The sequence below is a fragment of the Oryctolagus cuniculus genome, chromosome 16, assembly GCF_964237555.1.
Source record: "Oryctolagus cuniculus chromosome 16, mOryCun1.1, whole genome shotgun sequence".
NCBI lineage: Eukaryota > Metazoa > Chordata > Mammalia > Lagomorpha > Leporidae > Oryctolagus > Oryctolagus cuniculus.
Genome location: NC_091447.1, coordinates 67,669,967 through 67,679,158, shown reverse-complemented (window position 1 = coordinate 67,679,158; position 9,192 = coordinate 67,669,967). Strand labels below are relative to the sequence as shown.

Below are 9,192 nucleotides of genomic sequence, written 5' to 3'. Positions count from 1 at the left end.
AGTGATTTTTAAAGGAATCAATTTGATGAGATGCTTTGTAAGCTGGAAAGCTAGGTAGAAGATTAGAATGAGATGATGAAAGGGAGGCTTAAGGAGGAGGTACTTGTAACAGAAAATATCAGAAATTTTGGGAAAACTGTTGAGCTTCCTTTCACACATCTAAGGATAGGCAGGTGAATACAACACTGAACATAACACCATCAACAATGGTAACAATCATCACCTTCAACCAGCTTTTCAGACATTTACCTGCATGAGTCTTGACACTGCATTCCAGCTCAGTAGCAGTTTGCATTGCCTTTTTACTTCTATGATGAAAAAAATCTGAAGGATCAAAGTGTTTAACACCCAGAATTTTATTCAATTCCTCCTGAACTTTGTCTCACGTTGTTTTGGGTTTTATTTTTGTTTTTTGTTTGTCTGTTTTTTGTTTGTTTTTAGCAAGCTGACCACAGAGGTTTTTCTTTTAAGATTTTATTTATTTGTTTATTTATTTGAAAGGCAGAGTCACACAGAGAGAAGGAGAGACAGAGATAATCTTCCATCCACTGGTTCACTCCCCAAATAGCCACAGTAACTGGGGCTAGGCCAATCCAAAACCAGGAGCCAAGAGCTTCTGGGTCTCCCATGTGAGAGCAGGGGCCCAAGGACTTGGGCCATCTTCTGCTTTCCCAAGCACATAAGCAGGGAGCAGGATGGGAAGTGGAGCAGCTGGGACTCGAACTGGTGCCCATATGGGATGCCAATACCCCAGGCAGAGACTTCTCCAGCACCAGCCCCCACCTTGCATATTCTTTTTTTTTAAGATTTTATTTATTTATTTATTGGAGAGGTAGAGTTACAGACAGTAAGAGGGAGAGACAAAGAGAAAGGTCTCCCTTCCGATGGTTCACTCCTCAAATGGCCGCAATGGCCGGAGCTGCACCAATCAGGAGCCCAAGGACTTGGGCCATCTTTTACTGCCTTCCCAGGCCACAGCAGAGAGCTGGATTGGAAGAGGAACAGCCAGGACTAGAACCAGTGCCAATATGGGATGCTGGCACCGCAGGCAGAGGATTAACCTACTACGCCACAGCACCGGCCCCCTTGCATATTCATAATTTGCAGTCTCAGTTGCCAGTATCTGGTGTTGAACATCCTCAGCAATTTTTTGGCCTTAGCCACTTTTTTCAGTAGTGATTAAGTTCTTTGCCTTGAGATCTTCTACCTCACCAGGTGTTAATTGCTTTATAAACCTTCCAAATTAAGCAGTTACATCTCCATGGTTTTGCACTGTGTCATTACTTCTTCCATGTCAAAGCAGGACGACCTAAGTGTGAGCATCATTATTCTCCAGTTCAGCTTCTTTCCATTTCAACTTTTCTTCTGTGAGTTTTAGTTCTTCAGCTGTAGATTTTATTTCCTCTTCCAGTTGCTTGACCAGCTTCCAACTTGTTTTTCCTTTGTTATAATTTATCACTCATCCAGTGCTTGCTTAATTCTTCCTCAGAGATTTCTCTATTCATTTCCTCTCTGGGGAAAAAAAAGAGTTTCTGTTAAGACTAGAAGCTAATTCCTTCTCTTATTGCAGAAGTGGATCTTTGTTACAGCTTTTCATGTTGTTTCCTGAGGATAAGGCTCACCCCCCCCCCCATCCGCAACAGCCGGAGCTGAAGCCAGGAGCCAGAAGTTTCTGGGTCTCCCATGCGGGTGCAGGGGCCCAAGGACTTGGGCCATCTTGTACTACTTTCCCAGGCCATAGCAGAGACCTGAATTGGAAGTGGAGCAGCCGGGATTTGAACCGGCACCCATATGGGATGCCGGCACTACAGGCAGTGGCTTTACCTGCTATGCCACAGCGCTGGCCTCTCAAATAAGTAAAAATTTTAAAAATATACACTGTCCATGAACTTTTGAAGATCCCCCCTCATATCTTTATTCATTCACACACTGAGGTTATTTCCATTTCATGTCTGCTATGGTTTTGTGTATGTGGCTGTTGTGAATAATGCTACAGTGGAAACAGGAGTGCAGAGTTCTTCAGTTGCTGGATCATACGGTAGTCTATTTTTGTTATATTGAGGAACCTCCATAGTGTCTTCACAACAGCTATACTAATTTACATTCCCACCAGTAGTGTATCAGGGTTCCCTTTTTTCCATATCCTGGCCAACACTTGTAACCTTTTGAGTTTTTGATAATAGCCATTATAACTAGTGTGTGAGTAGCTACCTAGTGTTGAATAGCATTTTCTTGATAATTAGTGATGATGAACACTTTTACTGTTACTCATTTTATTTTTTCTTTTGAAAAAATATATTCAGGTCCTTGGCTTTTTTTTTTTCTCATTAAAAGGTTTTGACTTGTATTGAGTTCCTTTCACATTAACTTTATTGAATATTTGGTTTGCAAATATGTTTTCCCATTCCATAAGGTTACTTGTCAATTCTTTGCAGCACAAGAACTTTTTAGTTTGATATAGTCCATCTTGCTTATTGCCTATTTGAGAAAAAAAAAAAAAAAAACAGCTCCAATCTGCTGATTCATTCCCCCCAAATGTCCAGTGGCCAGGGCTGAATTCAGGAACGCAGTCCAGCTCTCCCATATGGGTGCCCTGAACCCAACTACTTGAGTCGTCATTGCTGCCTCCTAGGGTCTGCACTGGCAAAAAGCTCCTGGAGTCAGGAGCTCAAGCCTAGAATCGAAGCCAGGCACTCCGATTTGAGATGTGAGCATCTTAACCACTAGGCTTGGTTCGTTCTTGGTGAGTAAACCAGTGCAAGAAAGCACTTCTCTGTCTCCGCCTTTCAAATAAACTGACTGAAAGATTTTTTTTGACAATGGGGCCAGTGCTGTGGCACAGCTGGTTAAGCCACCACCTGTGGCGCTGACATCCCATATGGGCACCTGTTCAAGTCTTGATTGCTGCATTTCTGATCCAGTTCTCTGCTAAAGTGCCTGGGAAAGCAGCTGAAGATGGCCCAAGTGCTTAGGCCTCTGCACCCATGTGGGAAACCCAAATGAACTCCTGGAGCCCTGGCTGTTGAGTCCATTTGGGGAGTGAATCAGCCAATGGAAGATATCTCTGCCTCCCCCTCTCTCTGTAATTCTGCCTTTCAAATAAATAAATATTATCATGGAATATAGTCCTTTTAGTATAAAGTAAAAATATGCCATCTGCATGGAAATATAGGCAAATGATAATTTCTAATATATAAAATATAAGGATTTATAAAGTCCTTATGAACTGGAAGTTATTAAGTAATTTACGCAGATTATTTCACTCTCAATCCAACCCTAAGAGGTCCCATTTAAAAGATGAGGAAACTGTTGAACAGTTGAGTTTTTTTCCTTTTCTTTCTCACAAAGTGTTAAACTCTTTACCTAGAGTTAATCTTCTGTGTGGAAAGTTAAATGAAAATAGATCTTGGTTTTTTACTAAGACAGAGAAGAGGGAGAGTGGTGGGAAGCCAGGTACAGTGGGACGAATTACTATATTCCCAAAGTTGTATTTATTAAATGCATGCAAATAAAGAAATGATACACAATATAAATTTTTAAGAAAAAGATTGATTTTATTTACTTGAGAGGCAGAATTACAAAGATACGGGATGCCAGCACCACAGGCAGATACTTAACCTATTGTGCCACAGTATCGGCCCCAAGGGGTGTGGCTTTAATATGTTCCAGACTCATCTTGAAGCTTCTATTCTATACAGGACTTGGCTCTTTGCCCAGTAAGTCCTGGTTTCTGTCATGGGTACCTGGCATTTAAGGTAGTTTGCCACTTACAGAAGCTCCTTGCTGCTGAGCTGTGTTTGGCTGTAAGTCTTTTTACAGTGGTTTAGTGTAGGAAAAAGTTTAACAACAACAACAACAAAGTACTTTAGTCCTAATTAAGGGATATACTAAGAGACAAACCCTGTTTGTTTGTATGCATGTATGATTGTTCTTTATTATGAGGAGTCTTCCGGACTTGCTGATGTTGAATACCTGGCTAGTCTAGACTCTTCACAACTTCATCTTCTAGCTCTGTCTGCTCAAGGTCCTGCCCAGTCAGAAAGGAACACCCAGGGTAAGAATGGCTGCAAAAGTGGGGACACCCTGGTCACAGGTATGTAGGACATGGTTTGTTTTCAGAGAGGGGGGAGGGGAGAGGCAGAGATCTTCCTTCTGCTGCTTCACTTCTCAGATGCCTGCAATAGCCAGGCTGAAGCCAGGAGCTTCATGCAGTCTCCTACTGTGGGTGCAGGGACCCAAGCACTTGGGCCATCCTCCGCTGCTTTCCCAAGTACATTAGAGGGAGCTGGATCAGAAGTGGAGCAGCTGGGAGTTGAACAGATGGCACCCGTAAGGGGTACAGACTGTAGCTTAATCCACTAGCCCAGGAAATCATTTTATACCAAAAAAAAAAAAAAAAAAAAAAAAGTTCCCAAAGAGCAGTTCTCTTGCCCTTGATCTGTAGCTTCAGCCCAAGTGATGAGCCTCAGTTTTCCCCAGGTCTCTGGCTTCATGACAGGAAAGGCCTAGGAAAAGCTGCTGTTATATTTGTTAATCTTGTTGGGATACTCCTCCAGATGCAGTATGAATTCTACACTCTGCTGGGTACTAGGAAGAGAGATTGTCACTAGGGAGGTCATTTTCCATGCATCGCGCTCATTGCTGCAGTATGCCCTGTCAACACGGGATCTGAATGAGGACAACCATATCTTAGGAAAGCTGGTAACGCCTGAGTACAATGGCCCAGGAAATAAAGTTGAAAGGGGCGAATTCTAAGAACTGAGCACTGGGGCAAATACGAGGCCTCTGATGCTGGTCTGAGCTGCTTTTGCCTGGGGTCTCCTTTCCCAGTCCGGTTGGCACCTGCCACCCTTCTGATGCATTGTTGAAGACATTCATTGACTGAGCCAGAATATGTCTGTGACGTTCTAGAACTCGGTGACCTTCCAGGAAGTGGCAGTGGACTTTTCCCAGGAGGAGTGGGCATTGCTGGACCCCTGCTCAGAGAAATCTCTACAGAGATGTGATGCTGGAGAACTTTAGGAACCTGGCCTCAGAGGGTAAGGCAGGCCTCACTCCTTCATTTACTCTTGCAGCAAGTAGATTTTTTTTTTTAAGATTTATTTATTTGAAAGAGTTACACACAGAGAAGGAGAGAGGTCTTCTCTGCTGCCTGGAGCTGTGCTGATCAAAAGCCTCCTCTGGGTCTCCCACACGGGTACATCCTGGGACATCTTCTATTGCTTTCCCAGGCCACAGCAGAGAGCTGTATCAGAAGTGGAGCAGCCAGGACTTGAAACGGTGCCCACATGGGATGCCGGCACTGCAGGCAGCAGCTTTACCTGCTACACCACAGTGCTGGCCCCACAGATTTATTTTTAATTGGATAGAGCTCCCATCTGCTGGTTCAATCCCCTAATGTCTAAATTTAATCCAGGTCTCCCACATGAGTGGCAGGAACCCAGTCATTTGAGGCAGTGCTGCCTCCCAGGGTCTGCATTAGCAGGAAGCTAGCTAGACTCAAGAGTCGAGCTGAGTAGCAAACCCAGGTACTCTGATGTCTAAGACACATGCATGTAAACTCTTGGGCCAAATACTTGCCCCAGACAGTAGTTCTTAAGCACATACTCTGTTCCAAAAAGAGAATGGGAGGACTAGGTAAAGCCCCAAACAGATGACTCCTCCCATTGTGGGGCAGTCTGATGGCTTCCTCTGAAAATGCACTGGTTTCATCTTCTGTGTCACTAAAATCTTAGAATGCTTGCCAAAGATCAGACTGCAAATTAACTAAGAGTCAATTCCATATGGGGATGGAGCATTTGCTTTTTGGTCCTTGTTGAACAGCTCTGTTCTGATTGTCAAGTGCAACTTTAGGAGCAGCGAAACAAAGTGTTGAAATCAGTTTTGTGGAAAGATTTCTTGTCACCCTCAGTCTCCCCCTTCACGTATGCTTCCTCACACGCAGGGCATCAGCTCTGTAAACGTAATCTGATCTCCAAGGGAGATGAGAGAACAAAGGAATTCTCCACAGTGCCTGTACAGGTGAGCCTGGGCACTATGGGCAGCAGCCTTGGCTGGTGAGGGTTGGTAATTTGGAATGGAAAAGCATGCTGAGGTCCTTTATGAGCTTTTCTCCCTCCAGTATTATTTACGAATGGGACCTACTTTTCTTTCATCTCAACCTTTTCTTCAGTAATCATAAAAATTTTCCCTATGCTAATTTGAAACTCAAGTCAAAAGATGCAATTTCTGTGCAGAATGCTGTCTCAGGAGAGTTTATGTTTCTCACGAAATTGGGGAAATCTGTAAACCCAACATTTGTTGCCTCGCAGAAAATACCCATAGGTAAGCATTTACTTAGATTACTTCATTCTTCACTTGCTTGAGTAACTATTAATACAGTGGAGCCTTAGCAGGATATTGAGCTTATTCAGCTTGAAACGTTGTACATAATATTGAAAATGGCAAACATGTCAATGGTGAAAGTAAGAAAGTCTTTAGTCACCACTTACTCTTATTCAACAGGTACCAAACCCCCACCCCGGCAAGAACTCTTCCCTTACTTGTACAAGATATTGCAATGGCGAGAAATGCTACAAATACACAGAACATGGCAGATTCTCCAGCCTTCCCTCAACTCTTAGGAATCATGTGAGTACTCACACTAGAGAGAAAACTCTTGAAAAAGGTTTCAATCAAGAATCGTCCCTTAGAAAACTTCTCCTTTGAGAGTACTTGAGTACAATCAATATGGTATATCCTTTATCTGCTCATATCCTGAGAAGGAAGAATGCAGGTTACCTGCTGGAAAGAAGCTCTGTAAATGCAGTGACTACAGAAAAAGGCCCTCCCTTAGTGCCACCCACAAAAAATACACGCTGTGGAGCAGAACGTGAAGTGTAATGAACATAAGAAAGCTTTCACTGCCCCTCCGTCCCTTCCAAAAAGTGTCAGAACTAACACGTGAGAAGATCCCTATGGATACAGTGCCTGTGGGAAAGCCTCCATTTGTCAGTCCTCCCTTAAGAAACACACGAGGTCTCACACTGGAGAGAAGCCCTATGCATGTACTCAGTGTGGAAAAGCCTTCAGCACAAGCACATACATCCTGGGCAGAAACCCTGAATCAAATGCAAGAAAACATCTGTTGTCTCATTCCTCAACCCACACTGGAGAAAAACCATTGAGATACAACTCTTCACTCACATTACACTGGGACAAACTTTAAAGAGCAATCTAAGTATTGTATACCACTAAACTCCACTAGGCTTACATCACAAAACGTTTTGGTATGTCAAGAAGTCCATGGAAAATGTACATTTGTTTCTACTTTGCCATGATCTTTTTGACATACTCCTGTACTATAACTTGGTATGAAATATTGTACGATTCTTTATTAATGCAGATCCTATATGTATGTTAGCTGTCTTTCATTGCATTATGGAAAGAATGCAATCTAGATATAGATTCTGTACAACAGATTCAAACAGAAAATTGCTAGAAACTGGCAGATAGCTCCTCCAATATCCCTCCCTTCATTCCTTAAACTTAGAAAACTTAGTTTTGTTTAAGGTGGCAAAGTAGCTGCAACAGCTGGAGATTCCTCCAGGTCTCCCACACCAGTGCAGGAGCCCAAGGACTTGGGCCACCTTCTGCTTTCCCAGGCCATAGCAGAGAGCTGGATTGGAAGTAGAGCAGCTGATCCTCGAACCAGTGCCCATATGGGATGCCAGCACTGCAAGTAGTGGCTTAACCCACTACACCACAGCGCCGGTCATGGCCACTTCTGATTCAGCTTCCTGCTAGTGCACCTGGGAATGCAGAAGATGGTCCAAGTTCTTAAGATCCTGCCACACATGTGGGAGAGCAGGATGGAGTTCCTGGCTTCAGCCTAGCCCAGACCTGACTGTTGTGGCCACTGGGGAAGTGAACCAGCAGGTGGGGGAGATTTCTATCTGTCTCTTTCACATAAATAAATATTTTAGAAAAAATAACCAACTTCTTTAGAATCCATTCTGTCCAACTTAAGTTTACCCAGCAATGCAAAGTTGGTTTTACATTAAAATAATAAGTATTCACTTAAGACCTAACTCTGTTACTGTTTGTGACATGATTACCTAAATGGAAAATTTGAAAGGACCTATATAGAAATTATTACAATTAATGGAAACACTTAGTAAAATTGCTAGATACAAATTTTTTATCTTAATAAAGGTCAATCTGTAATTTATCATGAATAGAAATAATTTTATGTCACTATCATTTATAATAGCTACAAATCAACTTATATAAGACTTTAAAAGGTTTTCAATATTGTCTGTCTTGGTAAATTTTAAAGAACTGTAGACATTAGTTGAAAGATTTAGATTCAAAAAGTTCCAATCCAAGTTGTACATGGGGTCTTGAAAAAGTTCATAGGAAATGCTTTTTTTTCCCACCAAAATGTAGCATTGATTTCATTTCCCCCTTTTTGAAGTACAACTTAGCTGCCACCTGCGATACAGCCATCCAATCTGGGTGCCGGTTCATGTCTTGGCTGCTCCACTTCTGATCCAGATCTCTGCTAATGGCCTGGGAAAGGCAACAGAAGATGGCCCAAGTACTCAGGCTTCTGCCACCCTCATGGGAGACCTGGATGAAGCTCTTGGCTCAACCTTGGCCACTGTAGCCATCTGGGGAAAGGACCAGAGGATGGACACGCTCTCTCCCTCTCTGTAAATAAGTAAATCTTAACAGATTAAAAAAAAAAAAGGCAGTGACTACAGGGAGACTCCAGAATCCACTGCAGCAACTAGAAAAACACAAACTGAAGAGTGTAACATCTTCACAGATAGTGGACATCTGTGGAGAGGGTACAGGAATTAAATATGAGTGCAGGGCGCGGCCTCTTGGCCCTGGAGCATTCCTAGGTTGGTGGAGAACAAGGTCTGCTGCGGGCAGAGGAACCTGACTGAAGTGCAGAGGCACCAGTGAGGCAGTAACTGGCCCTGAGGGCTGGTGACCTTGGAATCTGAAAGCTTGTTAACCACTGGTCTCCCTCGCCAGTGCTACTTACCCTGGCAGTGGTTTTGCTTAGTGTGCAGCAGCAGGGGAAGCTGGGCACTAAGCTGGAAAAACTGGAGAGTTCCTGTGGTCTTGGAGTGTTTTGATTCCAGTGTCTTGCCAGACTGCTTCCTGGAATAGACATAGGAAAGATCTCTCAAGATGTCTGAA

At 43.2% G+C, this 9,192-nt stretch overlaps 2 long non-coding RNA genes across 2 annotated transcripts in view; one reads left to right on the top strand and one right to left on the bottom strand.

The window, feature by feature from the left end:
- Nucleotides 1–1,385: 1,385 nt before the first annotated feature.
- The window catches only part of LOC127488503 (uncharacterized), a 38,312-nt gene continuing 30,505 nt past the window's right edge, over nt 1,386–9,192 (bottom strand). Inside the window, exons 2-3 of the long non-coding RNA XR_011382903.1 lie at nt 9,035–9,153; nt 1,386–1,512 (exon numbers count right to left, since the gene is read on the bottom strand). This is a non-coding gene — a long non-coding RNA (uncharacterized lncRNA). The remainder of the gene's footprint in view (nt 1,513–9,034; nt 9,154–9,192) is intronic.
- Nucleotides 4,910–6,635, top strand: LOC138845723 (uncharacterized). The gene is made up of 3 exons (XR_011382905.1): nt 4,910–5,039; nt 5,945–6,021; nt 6,505–6,635. It is a non-coding gene; the product is annotated as an uncharacterized lncRNA (long non-coding RNA).